The sequence below is a fragment of the Paramisgurnus dabryanus genome, chromosome 18 (assembly GCF_030506205.2).
Source record: "Paramisgurnus dabryanus chromosome 18, PD_genome_1.1, whole genome shotgun sequence".
NCBI classification, from domain to species: Eukaryota; Metazoa; Chordata; class Actinopteri; order Cypriniformes; family Cobitidae; genus Paramisgurnus; species Paramisgurnus dabryanus.
In genome coordinates this window covers 26,403,008-26,420,073 of record NC_133354.1, presented here as the reverse complement: position 1 = coordinate 26,420,073, position 17,066 = coordinate 26,403,008, and the positions used below count along the sequence as shown (strand labels likewise).

General features: G+C 38.9%; 1 protein-coding gene across 2 annotated transcripts in view; it reads right to left on the bottom strand.

Moving 5' to 3' along the window:
- The window catches only part of adamts2a (ADAM metallopeptidase with thrombospondin type 1 motif, 2a), an 82,022-nt gene that overhangs the window by 33,292 nt on the left and 31,664 nt on the right, over positions 1-17,066 (bottom strand). The window lies entirely within an intron of this gene.

Sequence of the window (17,066 nt, the reverse complement as noted above, 5' to 3'; positions counted from 1 at the left end):
TAAGGTTCGGCAGCATTGAGGCATGTGTCTCAGAATCGCTAGAGCGAGGGACAGTAAGGTGAGAGACAACCAAACCAGATGACAGGCAGAAAAAAGATGACTGTGTAGTTCAGTTATATCTTTGACACCTCTACAAAAAAGTACTGTGGTAATATCAAGGGGCATGCGATTATAATACAATAATAGTCTGAAGAACGTAAAAGCTATTACAATGACCAAAAACACTGCAGCATCTTATATACTGTACCTACTACAAACTGAATTCATTGGGAGTCAAGTCCTGAAAGGACTGTAATTGTTACTTTTCTTCTTTATTATTCTTCTTCCGCCATAGAAGCGTAGGTAGGAAATGTCTGATTTTTGGCAAACTGATAGAGGACAGTCCATAAAATTTGGAATCTCCATCTCAAACCCGCTAGCGTCACCAACAGTCCAAATTTTAATTTATGTTTTTGCTTATAACTTCTGATACGTTCCTTTTTACTTTTTACTTTTTTCTAAATCAGAGGTCCCCAACCACCGGGGTCGCGGCGAGTTGCCATTGGAGTGCAGAAATGTCCTAAAAAAAATCCGTAGCTACTTAATAGCTTAAAGTGAGACTCCACTTTTTTAGGCTAATTTTCCAGCTCCCCTAGAGTTAAACATTTGATTTTTACCGTTTTGAAATCCATTCAGCTGATCTCCGGGTCTGGCGGTACCACTTTTAGCATAGCTTAGCATAATCCATTGAATCTGATTAGACCATTAGCATTGCGCATAAAATAACCAAAGAGTTTCAATATTTTTCCTATTTAAAACTTATGTAGTTACATCGTGTACTAAGAAAATTAAAAGTTGCGATTTTCTAGGCAGATATTTGGCGTAATAATCAAGGACTTTGCTGCTGTAACATGGCTGCAGGAGGTGCAATGATATTACGCAGTTCCTGAAAATAGTCCCCTGCTATTGAAAGTTACCAAGGGGACTATTTTCAGGCTGTGGCACCATATTTGAACGAGTGCACTTTTAACGTAGGTTTTAACATTGACAAATGTTGAGGTTCCTTTCAAACCTATGTTAAAAGTAGGGCTGCAACTATTAATTGATTGTCCCATTATAAATGCCAATTGATTCAGAATCAATTTTGAATCGATTCTGTGTTTCATGCACAGCTTGTGCGTGTACTACAGCATTTGGTCAGTAGGAAGTCCTTATCAATCTAAAATCATTATGAGTTTGAGTCGTTTGATTGATACTTTATTTATCCCAAAGGAATAGCGTTTGTAATGCTACTTCTTCTGTGGCACAAAGGGAGTTTCTGCACAAGAGCACCCCCTGGTTTTGGGATGTGCCAGGATTTTAACGTAATTCATTAAAATTCATTCATTGAGAAAACACGCACGATTAATCATTGCAGCCCTAGTTAAAAGTGCACCTGTTAAAATATGGTTACTGCAGTAAGAGAGTTTATTTTGATCATGGTGCCATGATCGCTGGATAATTCTGTAGTTGTTTTCCAGAAGCCTGCAATTATTTTTGCGTCATGTTTTAGTCCTGTGTCAGTCATCATTTAAAGAATGGTAAACGGGAGTCTCTGTGCCCATCCGCAACTCTTCTGGCATCCCTCCTCCTTCACTGCTTGTTTTTTTCTTCGGTTCTGTTACTTGAACTTGGGGCTAGAGCCCGACCTAAGGTTCAAGTTGCATTCGAGAACAGCAGGCTAAGTTTGTGTACCGTTAATTATTAAGACTAAATGGGCAGGCAAACTTGCGAAACAAAATTTTTTTTACACGTTGTATCCTGGTTCCATATGCCACTCACAGTGATTACACAGTCACAACACTTGAGAGATGAGTGGCAAACCTGGAGCTTGTTCCCACCACCTATAAAAGCCAGGAGAAGAGGCAATCAAGGAGAAGAGAAACACTAAAGTTCCAGGCTAATGCTTGTTCTTCTTGTTTACAGAATCAGACAGCACCCCAGGAGAGGGATTTTCACCACAGCACTACACACCTTGAGCACAGATTAAATATTTGCACTATTTATCAGAACATGTATGATTAAAGTGTGTCAATAAACCAGCAGTACAGAGCCAGTGTTCTCATTCACACCGTGACATTTGGTGGAGAATGTGGGCACTAAAGGTGAACTGAGACACAGACGTGTGAACGGCAAGTTCATCTAGGAGAACCACTCTCGCCCGCAAGGATAAATGAAAGAGATTATCCACCGCCTGACTGAGCTCTCAGCCCGCCAACAGCAGTTTACTGAACTTCTGGCCACTCGACAGGAGTATACTGACCAGGTCGTGGAACATCTGCAGACCAGTGTGGCAGTGCGGGTGCCCCTCTTGAAATTGCCCGTCAAGGCTCACCAGTACTTCATCAGGTTAACAGAGCACAACGACACTGAAGCTTTCCTCCACACCTTTGAGGTTATCGCGGTCCGAGAGGGATGGGTTCCAACACGGTTCGGATCCCAGCATAGCCTGTGACCTGGGCCGTTGAGGTTGAGGTGGCCATTGTGAGAGACCTCCCCGTACAGGACTGGCCGGGGTTCGAGAAGTTCCTCCTCAAGACCCCAGGCCGTACCACTCAGAACAGGCCACGGTGAAGACTTCGGGGACTGCCCAGTGAGAGAAAGGTTGAGTGTCAATCAGCTAACCTACCATCAGTCTACCGCGATGTGTTTTGCAGGTCACAACCGGTGGTTCGTTCGGCAGGGAGCAATATGAGGACAACCGCCTATGAAACTGATGGGAACAGTTGCGGCGAGTCGATGAGGTAGTCAGGCTTTCGGGCCCCACCCCCTCCCTCATTTTGAAATAAGAAATGGGCTGCTGCTGGTCATGCCGAAAACTAAGACAGAAAGCGGGGCACCTCTGAGCCGAAAGTATCGTCCAACACATCCAAGACCATTTCCAGTGGCCAGGTTTGGATGCGGAAGTGAAATGTTTCTGTCGGGCTTGGCCCACTTGCCAGCAGACGTCTCCTCATCGTCCTCCTCCCAGCCCACTCATTCCACTGCGCGTCATCGATGTGCCCTCCGAGCGAATTATCTGGATAGCATTTATCTTTGCCAAACTTAAGCCAATTAAACAAGGCACTTGGGACACAGGAAATGAAGTTGCTGCACAGTTTTGTCGCAGCGCCGCCTAGTGGCTGCAGTTGACATATTTTCATGGGAAGGGGACGAAAGTAGATATTTTTACCAGATTTGACACGCTGATGTATGGGCAGAGTCTGAGGCGACACATAAAATATGGTGTGCCGGCACCACTAGTTGGCCTTATAATAAAACAAAACCTTTAACAGCCGAGCAAGCCATAAGGTCATGCAGCTGTATCTTCGCAAATCTAAAGTGTATCATCATAAAACTTGTTACATGTAATCATAGTCATGAACTGAGGTTTCGTCAAAGTGCCACCTAGTGGTCTATAGTGGACATAAAAACTTTTTGGCTTAAAAACTAAAACAAACTTAGATCTAAAATCATCAGTCATCATTGATGATTCCTTTTGTGTCTTGGAGTATAATCATTGGTGAATGCCAATTCACTCCCTAGTAACTAAACAAAGGGCTTTGACTTTGGCGCAGATTGGGTGCGATTCCGGCCCAGAGTCATCAGATGTCTGGGAAAGACCTTCACAAGATCTCATTAAGTATTCTAAAAGTAAAATCCCATTTGTCACCCAACATAATCGGATAATTCCCAGTATCCCAGGCGTGAACAGCTTCGAGTTGAATGTCAGGTCTCAGATCTTGAAGCAATGGTATAATTAAGATAACACACAAACTCACCAGGAGAAGTCATTGTTACCATAGAATCAGAAATAAAGAACCCGTCCCATCAGTCTTAATCAAGGTAAATATAACTTTGTCTTTGAAGTCTATTGCAAAGTCGATATATTTATATCGTATAATCGTTTCTCATCCGATTGAGAACTTCATTGTCTCATTAAACACAAAACCGCAATCTTAAACTTTTAAAGATTACATATAAAGACAAAATAGACTAAAACAATATTTACCAAATTGGACTGTCACTGTTTCACTTCACAGCACCACATGCCATTTAGCATGTACTTAGTATAATACACATAACTGCAGAGCCGGTCCCCCTGGAGGAATAACCCGGGGTTAAGTGCCTTCATCGACAGTACAAGAGTCATTAAGATGGATTCTTGAGTCGTCTCTACTCGAGAATAAAACTCCAATTTCATTCGTAACCATTCTGCCTCTGGCTCCATATCTACAGAGATCCAACAGCTTTGTGTTCAGTTAAACAACAGCAAGGTCCAACAGTTTAGATGAAAACACTGAAGACACATCATTCAATTCTTTCTTCGTATTAGCGATTGGGATTTTGGGATCGATATTGTTAATGTGCGGTCTAATTAGACCTTCCACACTCGATAGTGCATAGTGCACAGTATACTGTATAAAACACTCTCTGCCTAATTTAAACAAATGTTCCTCCTCAGTTATTTATTTCCTAAGTATACACTTGCACTTTCAGGGTTATACAGTATATGTAAATAAAGTCTATAGTTCAGATAAGAGGGACGTTGGCTTTTACTTTTGCGGAGGGGCAAAGCAGTGTACATCCTATGAATAATAGACTTGATGAACCTATTTTGAAGTAGTAGCCAAAACAAATAGTGTATGAAATCTCTTCTAGTTTAGATAAAGATGAAGATGTTCAACTTTACAGGTCTGTTATACATGAAAAATTGACATACGAAAGACTCGCAGGCTTTGAATGTGCAAGAGACATCTGCTTTCTTATTTCTGATTCATCGTGTTGTGTATTTTAGTACAGTATGAATAAACAAATTGGCAACCCTGGACCCTGTGACTCACACTGTTTCCGTATAAAGGTTAATTAGACTTTGGACAACAATATCTAGCATGTTAGGATGACCCGTGAATAGGCGTCTGATGGAATGCCACTCGGTATGAAAGCAATTACCAGGACATCATCACAAAAGGCCAGTGTCGTGGACAAAGGTTAAGTAATAAAAATGACTTTCAAAACAATATCAGGGGTTACTTGGGGACTATTAACAAAAACGGTTTTCTATTAACAAATTCTTTCTCTGAAGTATTAAAAGGCTTAGAAGGAACTTGACTGAATTTCCGTTATCAATACTAAATAATAACGCCATATTATGGTTCTGTATTTACATTTTTAAAACCATTAGTTGCAGTCCTTGATTCTAATTGGTCAATAGCTGTTCATTATTTATAATAACACTATGACTGCTGCACCCAACGATTTTGTAGCAGTGTCCCAATTCGAAGCCTGCGACCACCGAAGGCTGCGTTTAAAGACAGATTGTGTCACAGCAATGCGACTGAAGGTCAGTAAGGTCATCCCAATTCGAAGGCTGCTTAAAATGCGACCTCAGAATGCGTCCTTATTTCTCTGGAGGATAGAACGAATAAATCCTTCACAACCGAGGCTGTCCTGAGATTCATTGCGATCCTGTAACAGCTTAATATAACGGCTGGAAATTTTTAAGTAAACATTTAAAACGTTTATTAAATAAAAGTGTGTATATAGCAGACAAAAAGTTTCTTGTCATTGTTTTAGTGTTACAAGGTATTTGTATTATTATTAATATTATTCTGTTGTGTATATTTCTTTTAGATTGATTCATTTAATATACTGTTGGTTAGTTTAATCTACATTAACGTGTCATGTTTAAAAAATAATAATACAGTTATTTTCCATATCAGAACCATCTCCGTTGTGTCCTCCTGACAGGAGCGGTGGGCTTGCACAACAGGTGATGCAACTTATGGATCCTCTGAAAGCTAGACTGTCTCATTTCGGTTCTCTTCGTGGCCTTTAGAGGTTGCAGCCTTCAATGACAGAGTGCTCGCCTTCTGAGGGCGCGTCCTAAGAAAGTACAGCCTTTAAAATGGGACACAGTTTGTGTATCACTGCACCCTTAGCAACCAACTTTAGCAATGTAAACATGTGATATCAGGGGCGCCACTAGCAATTGTAAGCCCTATGAAAGAATTTAAGGTTGGAACCAATACCACACCCATCTCACAACAAAAAATACAAGCCAACGTAGCTATCCAAAATCTTTGTGTGCAATTTAATAATACAGAACTATTACATTTGCTATTGTTTTTGACCATTATTTTAAGTCTTTAGTCAGAGACCTACCATATCTGTAGCTATAAGATGATTTATTGTGCAAATGTAAATTTAATAGAAAAATTCAGTACAGTAATCAAATATAAAAACAAACTGACACTAACATTACAGCAAAAGGAACCTCCGTGAAAAAATGATATATATATATATATATATATATATATATATATATATATATATATATATATATATATATATATATATATATATATATGGTTTCAGCAGTAAGGTGCGTGCACAAAAAGCATTTACGCCACCAGCCGGACAATGTTTTCAATTGTTTCCAATGAAAGCGTGGCACTTTTAAAAAAAACAGCAGCTGGCGGGTTTGTCCGCACTAAGCGCTGGTGCTTGGCCTTTTTTGTTGCGGTATTGGTTCCAGAGTTCAGTTTAGCAACTAGTCAGACCATTTAACCAACAGAGACCTGAAGTTAAGTTTTGCCTAGACACGTAACCATGAAAACGCACATGCGTCCGATGAAACCGTCTATACCTTTCTTTAAAAAAGGGGTAATTGTCAGCCTATTCTTTCTCTCTCTCTCTCTGACCTCTGTAGCCTCTCTTTTAGTTTCTGATGTCCAGACTTAGCATATTTTCTGAACTATAAGGGTGTACTCACACTATCCAAACCAAACTGCGCTCGGGCGCGTTTGACCCCCAAAGCCTGGTTTGTTTGACTAGTGTGATCGCTCTGTACCACGCCCGGGCGCGGATTGGTTAATCACACCTGCGGCTGGGTTGCAGAGGTGGGCCGGAGCGCGGTTCACTTGGGCTCAGGCGCGGAAGGCTGTGATGTGAGCGCAAACCCGCCTGAGCGCGATTCAAAAGGTGAAGACGTCAGTTGCGCGACCACTCACCTTCATCTGCCTCCGTAAAAACCTTTTTATGCGCGCAGCGGGGTTACGTGAATGTCTGAGCTGCACACGTGACAGATCAACTAAGCAATATGATGACATGTGAGAGGGCTGTCTGTAATCGCGCACCAAACGACGATAAAAAACACAGACTTATCATTACGGTGGGTTCCAGTGTTAAGAGAGCGCTTTACTTCCTGCTTTTTTCAAAACAATCGCATCTTAATGACGAAAGCGCGCCCAAGCTCGGATCGATAAAAGTACAGTGTGAGTGCGTGCATCTGGGGGAGTAGGGAGGGGTGACAATCGCGCTTGGGCTTGGTTTTGATAATGTGAGTGCGCCCTAAGTCGCTCGGGAGCTTAAGTCGCATCAATCAAAAATGCGGCATGAAGACATGAAGACAAAAAATGTATTCACAAAATCCAAGCCAAAGAACAGACATTTAATCTGGAAAGTTATTCAACTAAACAATAGCATACAGAACAGCTGGCTGAATAGATGTCTGTACGTTAATGTAATATTATCAGTTTTTTACACCATACACAATAGCATACAGAACATACCTGGGAGGCTGAATAGGCTAAATGAACAGAACAAGCCAACAAGCATCAAGTTTGCAGGATCGTTACTTCCACATTACAGAATTCATTGAGTTATATAAATACAGGAGCAGCATACAGCAGACTCTCACGAGTGTAGACAGTAATGTTGTCTCTTGGTTCATATACAGTATGTCAAAATGTATTCATACTGACTTTAGAAGTCGCAGGACCAGCCAAACTATGAAAAAAAAGTTATTTATAGTCCAGAAAATATGGTATACTTCCTCGTCAAAGACATCTCTAATCTGGCAGTTTACCATCTGATCTCACTCAGTGACTGAGTGAAGCTTTGTTTATACTCACACTTTTCTGGTAACCATTATAGACGGTTTTTATCGGACGCATGTGCGTTGTTGCGGATATGCGTCTGGAAGGAATTTAATTTCTCTGTTTGTTTAATGGTCTGGCTAGCGGTTAAACTGAACTCTGGAACAAATACCTTGTAGAAAATAACAAACGTTTTGGTTTCCTAAAGATGAGGTGAGACGGTGCTATGTGAAGAAAGGTTTGTCAGCCAATCTGTAGTTAAGATTGTATATATTATATAGCACACAATTTACTAAGTGTAGTTTTTAAAAAGCTTAAGCTATGATTTGAACTAAGATAATCTTCTTGTTGTTTATTTTGCTTGTTAATAAATGATTGTGAAATAAACAACTCTAAAAGGACTAAAAGGAGGTTTACAGGAAGTTAAGTTTGTTCCACAAAAGCCGTTTGTTTATGTTGTTACTGCTGAAACCGTCTATAACACCCTTCAGCCGTGACTTATTCCTTGATACAGCTCATACGTGATGTATTGCTTTCTAACTGCATACTGTGTTTACATTTGTGACCCAGTCTGTGAAACCCAGCTGAAGACATTTTAAATAATTTATTGTTTTCTACATAAAATCGTCCTATATAATGAGAAGAACTTTCTATGCAAATACAACCTTGATTTATGTTATACCAACTGAGTAAGGTCAAGTCAAATTACAGTCCAAACCACTAGTGAAATCAAACTTTGATACTACTTTAGATTATTAGACTTAAGCCTGGATTTTACAGACAGGGTCACATGTATTCATTGTAAAAGCTTTCTTGATGAAACAACCTAAAGGATTATGGATTTATTGTGTAGTGCAGCATGATCCTACACTATCATTGTAACTGTCGAGTGAGTATCACTATGTCACTTGACACCCGTTTGACTACCACAGTCATCATATTTCAAGGGTAACAGCCTTCAAGTGTGCTGTTGTGTTCATTTGCTATTGGCTGAAAATAGAATTTCTATTTTAATAAGCCAAAAAATGTGCACCTCCAACCAAAAATGGTAGATTTCCCCCAACTCATGCATATTTGGTTACTTCCTTGCTCTGACCTATGTCAACCTGCTACAATTGCAGTGGGAGTTATCAGTGCCGGTCTGGGAGAATGATGCTGATGTACAGAATATTGATGAAAGCTGGGCAGTCAGTAACTGTTGCCAATTATCATAATTCCTCCGATCGATGAGTGTTGTGGTTGTCAGTTCTGACATGTCGGCTTTAAAGGATGTTTTGCATTCACGAAAAGAGAGTGTCGGGAAAAGCAAAGGATAAAATAAAAACCCTTCAAATCTCATGGACTTTTAAGAACATGTCCTGTGAAAACACGGATGTGGATTGCTGGTCTTTGCTGGTTTGAGTTAAGCTGTATTGAGGCAAAGCACATTTCCATGGTACAACCGTACCACATAGCTTGGCATTGAATCAGCGCTAGCAGATGTAACAGTTTCCAGCAACACATGAAAAAACAAGCAGTGAGGAATCAGAAAAAATGGGCGAGAAAAACAATGGAAAACTAAACAAAGTGTACATGAATGAACCATTCTGACTGTAGCCCGATTACTGGTTTACGGCACACAAACTGTTCCTCATTAAAGTTTATTTTGGCCAAGAGTAATCTATTACTTCAGTGAAAAACTATGTTGCTTGAAGCATTTATGAAGGTCTTCCTGCTTAAGGAATGACAGAATGACTCAATATTAGGGGGTAAAAGCCAACATGTACTCTCACACAAACAGAAACGCTGATACGCCAGTTATAACTTCTACCACCAGTAGACGAACTGGGTCGGTGGCATTGCGCTTGCTGTGGAATGACGCTTATTAATGTCTTTGTGTTAGTTTATTACCTCTTGATGTGATAACGTAATACATAAAGTCGCAAACGCGCATCCAAGAGAAAGAGCAAATGAGAAATTGTGTTTAACTCTTTCCCCGCCATTGACGAGTTATCTCGTAAATCTGCAATACCGCTATTATCCACCAGGTCTTCCGGAAGTATTGCCCTAGGGCAAACAGCTGTATGTCTGTGTATGTTTTAAAGATCGCTCTGCATCTGATCTCTATCAAAAGTCCTTCACAAAAATTGAATTATCTCAGCTTTTTGATCAAAATTTTGTGTTTTGATGAAACCTACAATTATTTGAGAGGTGATAAAAACAGAACACATGAAGGTAGGATGAAACTGATTTTTTTGTTTGAAAGCGGAGGGTCTGTTCTTTTATTTCATATATTGTATGTTTATATATTTAAAAAGGAAAATTTTCTGGAATGCATTAAACTTTTGTGAAAATCATGAAAAATGCTGGCGGCGAGAGAGTTAAAAATAAATTTTTATTTTTTGATAAAAAATATGATTTTTTGCTAGAAAAGACCCTTATGCATCTATTGAGATTGTTTAGAGCCCTTGAAGCTGCAAAGAAACTGCAATTTGGACCTTCAAACTATTGGGGTCCATTGAAGTCCACTATAGAGCTTTTCACACTGCGCTTAACCACGGGTTATCTTTGCTCTAAACCATGCTTTTAACCAGGAGACTTTAAACGGCCAAGAGAGATTTACATTGCAACCTGTTTTGTCACTGATGCCGAAGTGCTAGACAAGCTTTATTTAAAGCGATAGCTCGCTATTTTAATTCAGTCATTTTGACATCGCTTTTTATCCATCATGACTGTTGACACCGCAAATATGCAAATGTTAACCTATTGTTTGGGAATGCAACGTGTGAAACTATGAACACCCAGGGTTATCTCTTTACCCATGGTTAAGTATAAACAGTGTGAAACGTAAAACGGATAACCCAGGATTCTGTTAAAGGATTACTCCACTTACTTAAAAAAACAATCCAGATAATTTACTCACACCCATGTCATCCAAAATGTTGATGTCTTTCTTTGATCAGTCGAGAGGAAATAAAGTTTTTTTGAGAAAACATTCCAGGATTTTTAGAATTCCAGAATTTAATAGACTTAATTGGTCGCCAGTGCAACATCACGTAATGTGTAAGCACGTCGAAAGGTCACGCATGGCGTATGTGAAACTACAAGTGTGGAGAAAGAGGACTGTTCAGACGTTGTTGTATGTGGAATGATAATAATTAATGTCTTTGTGTCAGTTTATTGTTTAAAATGGTCTGATTAGCCATTTTAAAAAGTGCATATTTTTTATTTTTCTTGCAGAAAATGACAATCGTTTTTCTCTTTTTGACTAAAGAAAGAAAAACATAAACATCTTGGATGACACGGCGATGAGTAAATTATCATCAAATTTTGTTATGAATGTGAACTAATCCTTTAAAAAGCTCATACAGGCCAAATCACACTAAAACTTTTACCTTAAGGCAGATGGAAAGTACATAAGCAAGAGAGAAATAACATCCACATTAATCTGGCAATGGACAGACAAAGATTTTATATGTTTCACCTTAGACATTTTCTCCTAACCCGCTCTCTGTCAGTGCAGCCAGAAACACTACAGGTATGTTGTTTTGCATTTGGTAAGTCATTTATTTAAGGCTTTTATCCAAAGTGACTTATAGTGCATTCAATATATACATACTTTTTCAGTATGTATGTTCCCTGAGAGTAAACATGACCTTTGCAATAATCATGAACTCAATGCAATGCTCTACCTATTGGGACCATATACATAATCCATCCCAAGTAGTCCATACATTAAATACTCCCACCAATCACTTAAAAATTAGTGCACGGAATCACTATGTTAACTAAATATTATCTGCATTTCAAACTTTGTGCTATAAACATTCATCTGACCACTAGGGAGGACAGAACCATGAATCTGAGGCTTTTCTGTATCAGCCAGCAATATTTGCACAACCACTTAGATGCTCTAGAAGATAAAAAGAAGTCAAGCAAACCCCCTAACCTTTCAGTTACTATCTTATTCATCCAAGCACCATCAGTTTCTTTAGCATACTGTAGATTTCACAAATCAAAATTGAAGTCAGGGAAAGATCGACCTTTATTACTGCTCTAGATGAAAGGATGCTGGCCTTTTTCATAAGAGATTTTCTTAACCTGCCTATTCAGAGTCCCTGCAAAGGTGGCCCAGCACAAATGGAAATATTTCCAAAAGTGGACGAAGCTGCCTGCTCCACCTCAAAACAAGACCAGGCCAACAGCTATTAGACCGTGGAACAACCAGAATTCTGTCGTTTCAAGGATGGGAAAAATTCTTAATTAAAAACACATGCTGTCCGCACTTATTCTAAAGCCATTTAACCACACACACAAACCTACATCATATCTGATAGCTATCTGGAGGCACTAGGGCACATTTAAGATTGTGTTATGTTACATGTTTGGGATAAAATGTTAGGCTGACTGAAGTGTGAGGAAAATGTCAAAGATCCTAGTCTTCAAGATTTCAGTGAAAAACAGTCAGTTGGCTTACTTTTTACTACATGGCACTCTGGTGTTCTTGATACAAACTGGCTAGTGTAGACATTCTGAGGTTTGTTATTCATTATCCCTTACGAAAATTAACCATGGTTTTACTACAGTTAAAAAAACATGGTTATTACACTTATTAAAAACTAATTTTTGTAAGGGTTTCCAGATAACAACCAGCTGAAATTGATAACGGTTTCATCCTGGAACTGCAAGTCATACTAAATACTTTTATTACACGGCTCTCTGGAATGCTTGATTCTGATTGGTCAGTTGAGACATTTGCAGGTTCGTTCCTTTCAAATAATAACCGCTCCAAAGTAATAACGCATAGCCGGTACTACTTGTACAATTAAAATCCCTCTGCGCCAACAAAGATTACTGTTTGGCGCCATCTTGTGACAAACACTGGACAACTACAATTAAGAATGGAAAATTTTGAAATTAACTTTAACATGTACGGAAAAAACAAAACATTTAAATTGTGGATAGAAGAACGACAAGACACAGAGAGCTTACTGAGACTGAACTTGACAAAATAGAGCATGACAGCTACGAAGCCAACACCAAAAAAAAAAAAAAAACAGAAAGAAACTGGCTAAAACAGAAAAAATGGAGACAGACAAGTATGAAGCAGAGGATCTTAATAAGGTATTACGATCATTTTATGCATCTGTGTAAAGTTTCGCGGAAGGATAAAAATGTTAATTTAAAACAAATATGCCAATAAAATGTTTAAATTCATATTCATGTCCAGTTTTTTTCTTATGTGGCAAGTAGCCGTGTAATAAACGGGATAATGTAGAGGCAGCCTGTAGTTATCGCGAAATAAGCCCCTTCAGTGTGATACAAGCTGGTAGTTATCGGGCTTATTTCCCGATAACTACCAGCTGCCTCTACATTATCCCTTACTTAAATTATGCATATTTGTATTTAATTTATATTTACAAATGATAAGGCTTGTCACAATAGCTACTTTTTATAAGTCGATTATTTGCCGCAGAAATAATGCCAATAATCAATATTATTTTCAAATATAGGTTCCAAAAATTTCTGGGGTCATTAGGGGTGTAACGGTACGTAAAAATCACGGTTCGGTGCGTACCTCGGTTTTGAAGCCATGGTTTGGTTCATTTTCGGTACAGTAAGGGGAAAAATGCAAACATTAAACTGCAGGTTGTTTATAACTATAAACTTTTTTTAACAATTTGTTTACACTTTTTAAACACTTTTTATTAAAATATAATAAATAAAATATATATAAAATAAAAAAGAATAATAAATAAAATACTGCTGCAAAGTTCTCCACTTAATAACATACTTTTTTACATTATTTTATAACAACAGGTTAATCTTTTCTTAACCTTCTCTTAAACTTTTTCTACTAAAACCTTGCACTAAACTAACAAATTAAATTCCTGAATACATTTATGAACTATTAGCCTACATTTTTGCCACCAACAAATGTTTCTGTTTTGATTTATTTTGGATTGTTTAACTCACAGTATTGAATTGGTTACTAACATCTCTGTATAAAATAATATTACTGCTCTATGTATAACTGCATAGCAAGCAACATGATGATATACTTACTATACACTCATATTGAGATTAGTGAGTTGCAGCCATCTTTTATCTTTTGCACGTTTCTCCTAATCTTTGCTTGTGTCGCCAATGTAAGCTGTGACTTAAACTAACAAACCCCTCCGCAGCTGAGTAACAGTTGAGTAAGCCCGGCTTAAAGCTCTTCTCTATCCCGACCAGATTAACTGATCGCATCGTGACAATGATATGATTGACTTGAGGTGCAGATGAAAAATTTGATCACGCATTCCTTATTCTCGCTGTCACAGAAAGCGCGGCTCATGATTGCGTAGCAACGAAAGACGCACAACCTCTCACGCACTTTTGAAAAAACAAAACAGCACGTTGACACGCGTTTAATACATGCTTTTAGACGCGACACATAAGCGTTTACATCAATAATCAAACAAATATACAACTAAGTAGATAAAAATCTTTCTGCGGGCCGAATTATGTTATATGTTTGACAGAAGACTTGCGCTGAACGCGGAGACTTCCGCCACTTAATATGTTAGTGTGGAAACATGAAAATTGACCTATGTTCCGCACACAAAAGATTGCATTCGGCCATTCGGTGCACCTGTGCACTGTGCCGAAAGCCCTGTACCCTCGGCCCGGTACGAATACACCGACCGTTACAACCCTAGAGGTCATGTTAATTAATTGTGCATTAAGCCAATAATAAAGTAATCATTATGTCGGGCCTACAAATCATCCCACCAAATTGCATGTTCGTCGTCTTTGAAATTGTGCAAACGCGTCTTGGGTTAAAATCATTATTTTGTGTACATACATTTACTCATGTGGCAAGTAGTGGTGTAATAAGTGGAATTGTTGTAACCCCCTGCAAAGAAATCTTTTCCAGGTTATACAAGCCCTGATCACTATATATAAGTTCATCTCTGATGGGACTTAATCATGGCCGTTTTTAGGGATAGGCAAACTAGGCGGTTGCCTAGGGCACCACCTGCTGCAGTGGGCGCCAATGAGCGCATATGCATTTTAGCAAGGCTAAAATAGCAATGCTCTTGAGATGATTTACCCTTTTGGAAATAAAGCATGATTTAACTCTAGTAAGCATATTTTTTTGTTTTATTTCTAGTAACCACAAATATACTATGGTCTCACCCTAAAGAGTTAGTTTACACGAAAAACACAATTTTATCATAAATCATTTACCCCTGTGTCGTTCTAAACCACAAAGTCTTGTCTTCAGAACTCATTTTTAGCTATTTTGTGACTGTCCCATAGACTGCAGTTTGATTTTTACAATCAAGCCCAGAAAAGAATGAAAGATATCGCCAAAAAGGTCTATGTGCCATCAATAGTTCAATAATAATATTAGGAAGTGACAAGAACACTTTTGTGCACAAAGAAAACAAAACAAACGATTTTATTCAACAATTTGTTCTCATCTTGGTCTTTCAGTGCACGTTCACGAGCAGACTACAGCGCATGCTGCTGACGTCACCTGCTGACAAAGTTGCCAGCTTACAGACAAACAATATGCTGGCAAGTATTTGTGCATTTATACGGGCTGTTTAAAGGAGCGGTGAATCAAAGAATCAATTTTAACTTTATAATTTGTTATATAAGAGGCCATCGTACTTAAACAAACATCCTGCAAGTTTCAAAACTTAAAACCTCCTTGTTACTGAAATATAACCCAGAAAACGCCAGCTCCTGGAATGAACGAATCTATGTCGTAGAAGAGATTTTGAACACCACCTCTAAAGTAGAATGGCAAAGACTGCTTTTGTAGCCCCGCCCACATGTTCGCGTGTAGGGAAGTATCACATGTGGCGTGTGGCAAACTGTATGCAGCTTCCCAACAATCAGCAAACATGCCTTTAAAGATTGCCAAAGTTTGTGCTTTGCCCAGTTGTGGAAGAACAGTCATTGTATAACCTTCCCTCGGTACCTAACATTAGTAATGCATGGTTGAAATTTGTTTTTAAAGAAGTTCCGGCTCGCGTGGGCAAAACAGAGTATTTGTTTACTTCATCGTACCGCAGATTTATTTGTAAAGAAACCGAAGTCGATGCTGGATTTGCAGAGAGACTGTGATTAAAAAGCACCATCAATATTGCATCTGACAAGAACGGCACAGCAGTCTTATGTGAGAAAAACATTTTAGTACTTCACAAAGTTAGTGATACGGACTTACCAGCCGCGATTTAGAGTTTGACACGCACTTACTCTGTTGTTTGAAGGGGTTTGAAGATTTGTTGCTACTTCCCGTACGCATTGTCATTTAAAAAATAGCCAATTACTTATTGCTTTTGATGTTTTTGAAAGTAAAAACCACGTGAGCGTCATAAGTAGATGTCAGACAACCGTATAGAACAGCCGAGTCATCACCTGTTTGCATAATGGCTTAAATAACAATAGGAAAAAACAAAAAACGTTGGCAACTAACCAAACCACAGGCAATTGATCTGCTAAAAACATTGTTACTACACTAATAAACCCATGGTTAATCTTCCTTATGGTGATAACTGTAAATATGGCTCAAAATGTATATAAAATGAGAGTTGTGTCTTACCATGATAATATACACTCACCTAAAAGATTATTAGGAACATGATACTAATACTGTGTTTGACCCCCTTTCGCCTTCAGAACTGCCTTAATTCTACATGGCATTGATTCAACAAGGTGCTGAAAGCATTCTTTAGAAATGTTGGCCCATATTGATAGGATAGCATCTTGCAGTTGATGGAGATTTGTGGGATGCACATCCAGGGCACGAAGCTCTCGTTCCACCACATCCCAAAGATGTTGAGATCTGGTGTCTGTGGGGGCCATTTTAGTACAGTGAACTCATTGTCATGTTCAAGAAACCAATATGAAATGATTTGAGCTTTGTGACATGGTGCATTATTCTACTGGACGTAGCAGAGGATGGGTACATGGTGGTCATAAAGGAATGGAAATGGTCAGAAACAATGCTCAGGAAGGCCGTGGCATTTAAACGATGCCCAATTGGCACTAAGGGGCCTTAAGTGTGCAAAAAAAAACATCCCCCACACCATTACACCACCACCACTAGCCTGCGCAGTGGTAACAAGGCATGATGGATTCATGTTTTCATTCTGTTTACGCCAAATTCTGACTCTACCATCTGAATGTCTCAACAGAACTCGAGACTCA